The 12,855-nt window shown below is 37.9% G+C and overlaps 1 long non-coding RNA gene across 1 annotated transcript; it reads left to right on the forward strand.

The window, feature by feature from the left end:
- Positions 1 to 621: 621 nt before the first annotated feature.
- LOC145735298 (uncharacterized) lies at positions 622 to 6,670 on the forward strand. Its single transcript, XR_014179637.1, has 2 exons — positions 622 to 5,189; positions 5,249 to 6,670. It is a non-coding gene; the product is annotated as an uncharacterized LOC145735298 (long non-coding RNA).
- Positions 6,671 to 12,855: the final 6,185 nt, after the last annotated feature.

Raw genomic sequence — 12,855 nt, forward strand, 5'->3', positions numbered from 1 at the left:
GTTTTAATTAACCCTGATTATTTTGCCACATTTGGCCATTCGAGTATCTAACTTGTCACTGTTACACGCTCCGTGGTAATTTCACTTTTGTTCTTGCTTGATTTTAATTAGCTTCAATTACCAGCTAATTACTCTCCTAATTAATCCATATTAATTAAGAGATCAGCACAGACTAGATAATTTTCATTAATTTTGATTAAAAATTAATTTATTGATCTTGATTGCATTTATATTGCCTTATCAATTTATCTTTTGTCTCTTTTAACTATTTCTTGTTAAAAAGCACTGCAACTTAAACTTAAAGTTCGATTCATTCATTAGCAGCAATTAAATTCATAAGCCCCTCAGGCAAGTTTGATATGGACGTAGCTTTCACAGAGTTATCGTCCAGCCTGAACTTGTGGGTGTGATTTAGACCCATGATGAATTGAACTGAGTCGCTTTGCCTCTCAAATAGTTCACTGTCAAAACGACAGACCTCTGAGTAGTCAGAGTCAAACCAACAACTCAGGCCGGTAGCAAAGCTCTGTGAAACTGCGGTCCACACGAGTTTTTACCTCCTTAAGAGAGTTTTATTGGTGTCATACAAAGTCTGGATTGATCCAGTCATATTGTCACGAATGGAAAATCCATTAATTCAAAAGATGGACTGATTGACTTAAAGACATAAGAGTATTCGGGGATTGCGAAATATTAAGCGCACGAGGCAAGGTCGCATCACGATGCACCGAATGTGTCATGCACCGAGTGCACCGTATCGGTGATGAGTCACCACCACCTGCTTTGCAGAAATGTGAAAAACAAGCGACAATAACAAACTGCGTCAGCCGATCAATCGGGTATAAAACACGCCGATTTCAGCAGTATAAAAGGAGTGAAAACCAATCAACGGCAGCGCGACCAGCTGACCCAGGAAGTCGCGATGTCGACTCTCCTCGGTCAAGAAGATCAAGTTAAGTAGTCCGTTCTCCAAAGTAGTTCCAACGCGAAAATGACCAAGCCAGCCGCCAGAAAATGCTAAGTCCTTAGCTTATGATATGTAAGTACGAATTGTTAAATTGTCAACTTTTAGTGTGTTCATGACTGTATTGTTTGGTTAATAGATTTAAGTGTTTAATAGAAAACTCAGTGTTTGATTCCATCCTTAAAACTGAGATCCCGGCACGACGTTTAACGTCGTGAGTCAGTTTAATTGGTGAACCCAGAAGGGCTCATAAATTAAACGTGACATTTGGTGGAGGTGCCGGGCTGTTTTGAGATGGATGAAAAACAATAGTTGAGTTTTTTATTTTGAATTTATCTTTTGGGGTATGATACAGATTCAGGAAAATAATGTGTGGGCTATAAAAGAAATTTTAAGTATTATTATCTTTTGGCTAGGGATAGTAACGTTGATTTATTTAGTGATTTTTTGGGGATTACCTTTGCTATTGAAGCGCTCATTTGATAAAATTTTGGTTTAATATGGGTGGTACATCTTCAAAAGAGGAAGAAATTATTATCTCTCAAGCAGGAAACAATGGAGCATTATCAAATAAAAACAAAAATACTGTAAAAAAAAAAAAAAGTGAATTTTTAAACCAGAAAAAATATTTTTGATTTTTCTTATCGTGAATGAAAATTACCTCTTTAAAACAAAAATATATTTTTCTTTTTGCATAATTAATTTTGTCCTACATTGTCATTTTGAATATTTGTTTGCTAAATTGTTAAAAGCAAGGAAGTATTACTGAAACGATCGTGTCTTATGTTAAAAAAGTCAAGAAATTAATGGCTAATATAACTTTACGTACAGCACTGGCCGAACAAAAAGCCCCGGCCATCCCTAAATTTACGTGTCCACCTACGTTTAATCCATCAAGTGATTGCCCCATTATATTTTTAAATAAATATGAAAAGTCCGCAAGATTAAACAACTGGACTTATTCTTTAAAGATTTTATTTTAATAATTATTTGGACCGACCAGCACAAGTTTGGTATCAAAAATAGGTAAATGATCCAAAAAATGTTTTGTAAAAAAAATGTAACATTCCCAGTATCCCAATTTTATGGATTACAATATTCAAAGCAAAATGTATGCTTTTAGCATTTCTATTTAGTAGAAGTTTGTATAAAAGTTAAACTGAAAAATCAAATATTTTGAGAAAAAAATTTGAATTTTACATACCTACTGCAGCATGCTATTAAATTAATTTTTACATGACTTCTAAATCAGAAGTAAAAAATAAAATCCACACTGTAAAACAGCGGATTGTGTTATTTCGATGTCGAGGTCAAGCATTCCCGATAACGACAAAAAATGTGCCGGAATGAAACTTCTAATTGTCGACAAATAATTTTTTACTTATTATGTGTAGGTACCAGCTTTAAATAAAAGCATAGTGCAGAGTTAAAGAGGATTTCGATATGTTTCCATCGTTTGAAAACGAACAGTACATAAAAAATCGAAGGTTATTATTTGGTCGCTTGCAAAAATCGCGACATTAGTGGAAAATAAAGTGAAGCAGACTAATAAGTTCTATTTGACGCCGCGTGCCGGTGTGACCGACTTGCTTTATTGCACTCGTCTCGTCGCATCGCCGCGAAGGTGTCGATAAGAAAACTGCTGATTGATGAATTTTAATGTTTTTTTTTTTTCTAAATGCACATGATATTTTACCTACATGGAATAACAAGTCGAAATATTGTATTGGCTGAAAATAATTAAATTTGTTTTTACTATGAAAAAAATGACAACTGATTTAAAAAGTGTTTTTTTAATACAAATGGAAAATCATACATTTGTAATAAAGTATTTCTGAAGTGATATTTAACACATTCAACACACATACTGCTCGAATGAGACGACAAGACCCACACATCATGATAATGTGACTTTATTTTTAATTTATTTCAGCTGAATTTGATTATGTTAAATAATTAAGGTGAAAAACGCTAGCTGAGCGTAATACCTTATTATGTAAGTGGCACATAGAGTTTGTTTCTTTAACCGACCCATTGTAATGAGTTTTATGAGTACTAAAGTTTCAACTCACATGCAGTTGAACTATTTTTGGTGCATCTATACGAAGATGTCCAGCTCAAGATTCATGAAATAAATATTGAATTGCCAATGAAAAAATATTGGTATCTTTTATAAAGGAGTAATTTAAATACTCAAGAATTCAACAGGAAAAACAGTATAATTCAATGTTGGTAGGAGTATTAGCTCTCAAAGTAGTTGTTTCTGATTTTTCCCTTCTCAGTTGAGAAGTTTCTGATACAGAAAGGTCTGTACATGTTGATAAATATTTGTTTTAGTGCCACACAGCAATACTGTTTGCTGTTATCGATGTTAGGGCGGTGCATGCATTTTTCTTAAGGAACAAACTAAAAATACTCGTTGAATGCGAAATTAGTAGCAGGCTGAAATGATTGTGTGTATGCTAAACCTTATACATACGTTTATTAAGTTTTGAAAATTGGGTCTTTGAAGCAAATTGATACTAGACTTTTTTATACTCGAATATAAAAAGGTCCATATAAAGTAGCTAAATTTGTCAACATTTTCAGGCAACGGAGATTCCTATTCCTGACAGCAATCGGTTATACGTTATCCTGGAAATTTGCGTATTAGTTGCTTTAATCGTTTACCTTAATTCCGTTTATAGGATCGTCTCATTACGATGTACAATAAGTTGTACAAATTTCTAGCAGACTGACTACGACTACTTTTTGAAACAAATATTGAACGGCTGAATAATTCAGAGTTACAAGTTACAAGCCCGATAAAGTCAAAATGCTCATACTTAAGTTATGAAAATGATTTACTTTTACTTGCTTAAATGAATTATCCTACAATAGGATAAATTTTGTTTTTTGTGCACATGAAAAAATGCGATATATAGGTACGTAAGTACCTAACCAATTGATTAGATAATTCTTTTCTTATGCCGCAGGCAGATGGTGATCACTTTGTTATTTAAGTCATCGCGGTACGAACGTTCACAAAAACTGCGTATGGATAAATATCATTGTAATTTCATTTTGACATGCAAATTTTTAGCATATGAGAATAATTATGAAAAATGGCCATTGTTATTATAAAAGTTAAAAAGTGTACACTTGAGTTTTATATCGTGATTTTTCATTGTATGAGTAAATGGATTAATTGAAGACTTTACTAAATAAAACTGGGCTAAATAATTATTGAACAATGACAAGTAAAGACTGTATTGCACGGTAAAGATGTCAAGATACTAGTAGCAAATTTTGAAACTTGAACACTTGTCATATTAGGTTATCAGAGAAATTTTTCCCAACAGTTAATAAGTGCACCATGCTTAAACCCATGGGATTCGCTGATTTGGCCAGTTCGGAATAATATCTCAATGAGACCAGACATTGTTCAGTACAGACCGAGTAATGCATAAAATGCAAAATGCAATTAAAGTACAATAATGCGGTAATAGACGTATTACCTTAGGCATATAAGTTGTTTATGCATTTGGCAAAGAATGTAATTCGCGAGCGATGAGAAATGAATGTGTCGCTGCGCGCATAAATAAATGACTAATTTAAATAGTCCGAGTTAGGAAGACGGTTTACATTATATGCATATTGATTTTCATTACGTGATTTTTGAATCAACCGAATCATTCCCAATACACGCATATTTATATACCGAATGCTACGTTTCACCAGTTTCGGGTACCAGTAGTACCCCAGACACAACAAAGGGTTGAAACATCAGAAGTGAATTCTGCTGGCGCATCTTCTGGAGGTGCGTTTGGATCACAAACTTATGGGACCACCTGAATCCCACGCAAGTCAGGTTGTCCGCAATCCGGCACTGTGCCCGAATCCGGATAACCAGGCGCAAGTGCGAGCAGGGGGGCCCATTAATCCTCAAACTAGAGATGATCTAGAGCAAGCGGTAGCACAGCCGTTTGTTGCTCAGTTAGAGCCTTTTGGAAATATAGGGAAGAATATTCCATATTCTGCTTATGAGCAGCAATAAGGTCTACTTGACATTTTGATTTGATTGATAAGGTCTACTTGACATCTGAGTTTTTAAACGTGACATTTTTAGTAAGACAAACTTTAGCCTTGATTCAGCTTTGTAAGGCAAAGTGAAACCAAGACAAACAATGCAAATTTGTGGTAATGCAATAATTAGAGTTTTTTTAATACGCCAGAAAGGATTTAAGTTGATCATTTAATACCTACTTGCATTTACATACTAATGGCATATTTTTATTTTTACAGAAATCAATGAGGGAAAAGCATTTGATTGAGGACATAATATCCAATTTTTGATAAAACAAACTTCTCCAAAAGGATTTGAAGTTAATTAGGAACGGTTAATGTTTCTGTTTTTTTTTTAAACCGGCAGGTACGTTCTACTTTCCATAAAATGAAAACTAGAGCGTCTCATACTTACGGAGTTCAAACTTTTTAGTTTCAGGACCGGATTCCTGTTTATTTTAACATGTCAGTTAACTTCATAAAGTAATACCTAACACTGCATGCAGAGTATACTTTGAATATAAGTATATTAAGCCTTAAGTAGCACATATTAACCTTTTGTCTTATATTTCATGTAACACTGAGGACTATATAAGAAGGAAGCAGACTATGATGAGCTAGTATTGTTCTTGGAACTCACAAAGGGCTTGGACATCGGACCGTATACTGATAAACTACACGTAAGAGTTTATCGATTGGACAATCCACATCACAAACATTAATAGGACATAGAAGATGATGATGTTAAGTGATGTGAGGTGCGAAGTTTTGCTCATAAGAGTAAGTCTTGTCAAACTTTTCCCAGTGTTGCGTTATTTTTTCTGCCGGAAGCAAGGCGATTACGGTAAAGTTCATAATTTGAACTATGTATGTTTATTCCAGAAGCATAACTTTATTCTATAATATTGTTAGAATAAGTACTAACGTATTATTAAGAAATGATTGTAACCAGTGTCCTTGGACAAACTTAACTGAGTACTATGGAATACTCACATATGTAAACCTACTAACCATTTATCATAATGCCTTCGTATGTACACATGTATCTTTTAAATTTGTGTTGGGCTAATGATATGTTTTTACTATTGTTAAAATTTTTAATTATTGTTTATATAAAACTGGGGACCAGTTTTTCTGGGGCGGAGGCATATGTCACGAATGGAAAATCCATTAATTCAAAAGATGGACTGATTGACTTAAAGACATAAGAGTATTCGGGGATTGCGAAATATTAAGCGCACGAGGCAAGGTCGCATCACGATGCACCGAATGTGTCATGCACCGAGTGCACCGTATCGGTGATGAGTCACCACCACCTGCTTTGCAGAAATGTGAAAAACAAGCGACAATAACAAACTGCGTCAGCCGATCAATCGGGTATAAAACACGCCGATTTCAGCAGTATAAAAGGAGTGAAAACCAATCAACGGCAGCGCGACCAGCTGACCCAGGAAGTCGCGATGTCGACTCTCCTCGGTCAAGAAGATCAAGTTAAGTAGTCCGTTCTCCAAAGTAGTTCCAACGCGAAAATGACCAAGCCAGCCGCCAGAAAATGCTAAGTCCTTAGCTTATGATATGTAAGTACGAATTGTTAAATTGTCAACTTTTAGTGTGTTCATGACTGTATTGTTTGGTTAATAGATTTAAGTGTTTAATAGAAAACTCAGTGTTTGATTCCATCCTTAAAACTGAGATCCCGGCACGACGTTTAACGTCGTGAGTCAGTTTAATTGGTGAACCCAGAAGGGCTCATAAATTAAACGTGACAATATCCGAGATTACCAAAGCATTCCTTTTATTATTCCTATTCTCAACTCAACAATTAATATCATAGTGATGTTAATTAATTAAGAGTAAATTTAAATAAATTTCAAATCAATCTAAGTTTGATTAATTTTTCATACTTAGTCAATGTGATTAATTAAGTAATTAATAAAATTATTTACTTTAATATTCAGTCGCCCAAGGAGGCTTAAAGACTGTTTATTCTTTAGCAGGAGCCTAGAAAACTCCTAGCAGCTTAAGAAAGCATCCCTTTCCCAAATTTTTCCATTCTATCCTTGGAAGAGCGTCCTTTTGTTAGTCCTGGAGTGACTAGCTGGCATCCCGTTTCAATAAATTTAGTTTAAAATATTTAAACGCTTTTCACTGGGTGAGTTACCCATCACCAACCCAGAAGAGTAGAACGGATTAATTTTCCGATTGGCGCGTGTTAGCGTGCACGGTCCGAGGTGTTTGTAGCAGTGACTCGTGACTTTTGGCGGAGTGACCGTCGGACTCGCCCGTTACATCAAGTTAACGAAGCACGATGAGCGTCCCTCGGCGTAACACGCACCCGTATAATACGCGACAAAACCCCATGAAAAACCTTACAGAGGACACCCCTAGCTATTATACCCAAAACCGCATTCAGGAGTTGAGATACCCTGAGGAAGACGACATGTCCTCTCATCAAGAGGAGGTGCCACGCCCTTTGGCTACGTCACCACAGTCGTCGACGCCGCGTCACGCATCGTAATTTCAGCTTCAGTCAGTGTCTAACTGGTGTGGCGTTCTGTTTACAAGTTTTAGGTTAGTTTTTAGGACGAGGTGCCATCAACTAGCCAGGATCAGCCTCGGCGTAGAAAACAGCGGGTTGATGACGAGTTGCCATCAACTAGCCAGGATCAGCCGCGACGTAGAAAACAGCGGGTTGATGACGAGGTGCCATCAGCTAGCCAGGATCAGCCTCGGCGTAGAAAACAGCGGGTTGATGACGAGGTGCCATCAGCTAGCCAGGATCAGCCTCGGCGTAGAAAACGGCGGGTTGATGACGAGTTGCCATCAACTAGCCGGGATCAGCCGCGGCGTAGAAAACGGCGAGTTTTTGTCATGGCCGATGATTTGTCATCTTCACAAAGTGACTTAGAAAATCAAAGAGATTTTTCCCCGGCTAAAGAGGATCCACGAATTCACGTGGCAACTGCCATAGTGGAGGAGCTTGGCCGCGTCCGTAAACTTGCTTTGGAGGGCGAAATATTGGACTTTGACATGTGGAGTGCTGAATCCAAACGAGATTCGATGCATACTCAAGCGCCAGCAACTTTAGAAACACTGCAAGAGCAGGATGATGAAGCTGTTTGCCTGGGTAAGAAAATGTCTTTTTAAAAGAGGCATTTTGCCCTTTTAAAAAAGGGATTTTGTCCTTTTAAAAAAGGCATTTTCTTATTCAAAAAAATCGGTTCTTTTCAGAACCACAAATTAATTGAAAAAAGAAAGTTCGTTCAATTTGTTGTGTGTTGTTTTTGTTTTTTTTGCAACATATGTATTGACGACGGTACGATAACAAAGAAAAAAATCCACTCGCCCGCTTTGTAGCGCACTAACCGAATAAATTACTCTCGTTTGTGGACAATCTTTCTCCAATTGTTTTTTAACGTTTAAAACCGGCAAAGATCGACTTCGGTGTTGATCTAGCGTTCATAAATGACATTTTTGTGTCCAATTACGTCCTCTGGGACTATATTGGACCCTGTAGTACGAAGTGAATCGTTTAATTTAGCTTTTAATCAAGGTTTGTAAGCAAATTTTTATTTATATATGAGTGTAGTGTGTTTTAAAAAGCCCTTTTTTGTAAATAAGAGATATCTAATCTCTCCAGCGTTCAAAAATACCTATTTTGAACGCTGCCAAAATGTGTTTTTCCCACATTTACCCAAACCGTATGCTCCGTTCAGTACTCCGCACGACCGCTCAACAAATCTCGGCGCATGTCGTGAAAACGGATTTGGCAAAAACCACCGTTTCCCGATGTTTGAAAAATTCCAAACTGGTTCGCCAATTTTGAGCTCAAACCGCTCATTCTTGCATTAATTAACCGTTTTATCGATGTTCGATCATAAAACGATCGATTTCCGTGAGTTTTTCCGAAAGAAAAATGTCCGAAAATTTTGCGATGTTTTCGCGTGCAAAGTTCACGATGTACTGAAATCGCAAAATTTCCGTGCCCGTATTTATAGGTTCGGAATGGGTTCCGCCCCTTTTTCAAAAACATCGATAATTTTGATTTTACGGCGAGACGAATGGATCCAAGTGATCAAAATCACTTCTACCCCATGTAAAATTTTCCGGCGGATCGTTTACACTAGTTTTCGTAACGATCGGACCACGGGAAATGACGTAATAAGGAAAAACCGTTTTTCACTCTTCAGGAGGGTTTTTCACCCCTTAGATGATGCTTGATCATCATAAAAATATCAGATTCGTGATCAGCGTGTCATAATCCTTCGGAATATCACATTTACATTGCGGAAAAACGAAAGGGGAAAAATTCATTTTTTGTGCTTTGTTGACAACAACTCTAAACGTTTATCAAACGGAGGTAAACAAAGAATGAATTTTCGCGTACGACTTTCCTGATAGTCTCAATCGATAGAGGATCGAAAATGATTCATTTTCCCAAGATCCCACTTTTCAAGCTTTATCCAGTTTTCCTGGATCAGCCAATTTGTGGTAACTGCGTAGAAGAATGCTTAAGCTCGGGAAAAATCCAATTTTCTTTTTAGAGATCGCCACTACGGAAAATTAAAGTTTCCTCTTTCCGTAGATATACAACACTTAGACATTCTTCTACTTCTTCACCCTGCTACGAGTAAAAACGAAACAGGCTGCAGAAACCACCCCTAATTTTCCAACTTGCGTGCTTGCCACAACGGTTATTATTTATCCCTCGGGAAAATGGGTGAAATAAAAGTTGTGCATTTCATTGAGTACTATAACATCTTGGTGTCGAAAAAATTCCGACAAATTCCATTCGGCCGGGAAATCGGGAAATGTTCGTAAAATTGTGCATTTTGCAAAACACGCGTGCCTTCAGCACCCCATTTTTCAGCCCCTATGGCGTTAAACTCTTTCATTTTTTTAGGGCATGTAAAAAACACCCTAAAGCAACTGTCTATAGTGAAAGAGACATGCTGAAAGCTTTTTGAACCCCATTCTAAGGGGGTCAAAAGTCAAAAATCCAAATCCGGTGTCCGTTTCTTTTTCCCTCTAACTTTTTAACCCCTTAAGGGATGTTAGGGAAAAAATGTCAATATCTAAAGGATATCAAATACTTTCGATTGGTAAAGGTAGTTTTTAGCCATGTCAAGGTTTTCACCCCTAAAAACTACCCTTTATCGTTTTTCACCCTTAAGGAACCACCCTAGGCGGTTGAAAGTGGGTTCAATCGATTCGTCTTGCCAAATTACATAATAACCCCGTTAACGGCATTCAATTATCTCAACCCTTCAGGATTTACAGGCCTCGAAAGGGGATGGCCGAAACGGTGGAATGTGGTCATTTTCCGGAAAACGCGTTGACCGATTTTCTTCATTTTGCCACCATTGGTCTTAGATCGTTGAGTACCAATTTTCAGCGTTCTAAGTCAAACGGTGTGGAAAATAGAAAGTTATCGGGCCGCAAAATTTCAAACTGAATTTTGACGGGAAAATTTTTCGAGTTAGCAGTCCGCCATTGGTGCATTCGATGCGGATTACCGATGTACATCGATTGCACCAAAAATCAACTTTGTAACTCTTTTCTAGACTTTACAATGAAGAAAACCCTTTATCCAGAAACTTTGGAGTATATCCACAAGTGGGCGGGGCTAATTCTGGAATTTCGGTGGCACAAAAAAGGGTCAAATTAGGATATAAATAGGGGTATTTTTACCTAAAATTAAGTTATTTTTCAAGTGTCTTCGAGTGATTTCTCAGTGCCAGTCGGAGCATAGCTCGACTGTTCGTGACGTTTCAACACATAGCCTAAATTATTTTCACCAGTGACAACTTAAGCGACTTAGTCGATTTTGCCGAGTTTTTCGAAATTTTCTTTTTTCAACTACTTGTGTCATTTTGATGTCTCTGGAAAGTCATTAGGCATTGTGATAGAAGCCGCGATAGTGTTCATAGTGTTTTTTCCGAAAATCGCGAGTGTACCGGGAAGTGAAGAAAGCCATTCCGAAAAAGTGTTGGGTGTGAAAAATAGTGTTTTTTGGATTGTATCAGCCTATTGCCACTACATTTGGAGAAACCAATGTCGTATAAGTGATTTGCCCTTTTCAGCTTGTGTTTAGCTTTAATTCAACCCTGAGTGAACCGTGACGTAATTAGTGTACCGAAATTAGCGCGTTTTAATTAACCCTGATTATTTTGCCACATTTGGCCATTCGAGTACCTAACTTGTCACTGTTACACGCTCCGCGGTAAATTCACTTTTGTTCTTGCTGGATTTTAATTAACTTCAATTACCAGCTAATTACTCTCCTAATTTATCCATATTAATTAAGAGATCAGCACAGACTAGATAATTTTCATTAATTTTGATTAAAAATTAATTTATTGATCTTGATTGCATTAATATTGCCTTATCAATTTATCTTTTGTCTCTTTTAACTATTTCTTGTTAAAGCACTGCAACTTAAACTTAAAGTTCGATTCATTCATTAGCAGCAATTAAATTCATAAGCCCCTCAGGCAAGTTTGATATGGACGTAGCTTTCACAGAGTTATCGTCCAGCCTGAACTTGTGGGTGTGATTTAGACCCATGATGAATTGAACTAAGTCGCTTTGCTTCTCAAATAGTTCACTGTCAAAACGACAGACCTCTGAGTAGTCAGAGTCAAACCAACAACTCAGGCGGCAGCAAAGCTCTGTGAAACTGCGGTCCACACGAGTTTTTACCTCCTTAAGAGAGTTTTATTGGTGTCATTAAAGTTTGATTGATCTTTCATAATCGGTCAATTTAATTAATTAAGTAATTAATAAAATTTAATTATTCTAATATTCAGTCGCCCAAGGAGGCTTAAAGACTGTTATGTATTTTTTAGCAGGAGCCTAGAAAACTCCTAGCAGCTTGAGAAAGCATCCCTTTCCCAAATTTTTCCATTCTATCCTTGGAAAAGCGTCCTTTTGTTAGTCCTGGAGTGACTAGCTGGCATCCCGTTTCAGTAAATTTAGTTTAAAACACTTAAACGCTTTTCACTGGGTAAGTTACCCATCACAAACCCAGAAGGTTAGAACGGATTAATTTTCCGATTGGCGCGTGTTAGCGTGCACGGTCCGAGGTGTTTGTAGCAGTGACCCGTGACTTTTGGCGGAGTGACCGTCGGACTCGCCCGTTACATCAGAGTAACGAAGCACGATGAGCGTCCCTCGGCGTAACACGCACCCGTATAATACGCGACAAAACCCCACGAAAAACCTTACAGAGGACACCCCTAGCTATTATACCCAAAACCGCATTCAGGAGTTGAGATACCCTGAGGAAGACGACATGTCCTCTCATCAAGAGGAGGTGCCACGCCCTTTGGCTACGTCACCACAGTCGTCGACGCCGCGTCACGCATCGCCAATTCGCCTTCAGTCAGTGTCCAACCGTTTTCGAGTACTGTGTATCGTTATGTCGCGCCGAGTAATTTCCAACGATGACGAGTTACCGTCAACTAGCGGGTATGTGCCGCCGAAGAAGAAACGGCGAATGATTATTCATTCGTCATCTTCGGATAGCGGCTCGAAACAGTCAGTGTCATCGCCTACGTCGTCTCGTGGTTCCGAATCATATAGTGAAGCACTTCCTTTGGAGATCGATGAAGATTTGCTTCACGGTATTAATGAAATATCATCCGACGACGAAGGCGATATTGTCGATTCATCGGTGAATGTCCGGGCCGAAGAAACGACTGACGCGGCTGTTATTCCGGCTACACAGATGGCAACTTTAATTCGTGAGGACTTTGCCGCCATCAGACAAACTATAATAGAGTGCGAGGAAATAGACTTTGACTTTTCACTGCGTACCGAAATGGCAGCAACTTTGAAAGCCGTGC

This window comes from Ips typographus, linkage group LG11 (genome assembly GCF_016097725.1).
Source record: "Ips typographus isolate SLU linkage group LG11, UJ_Ityp_2.0, whole genome shotgun sequence".
NCBI classification, from domain to species: domain Eukaryota; kingdom Metazoa; phylum Arthropoda; class Insecta; order Coleoptera; family Curculionidae; genus Ips; species Ips typographus.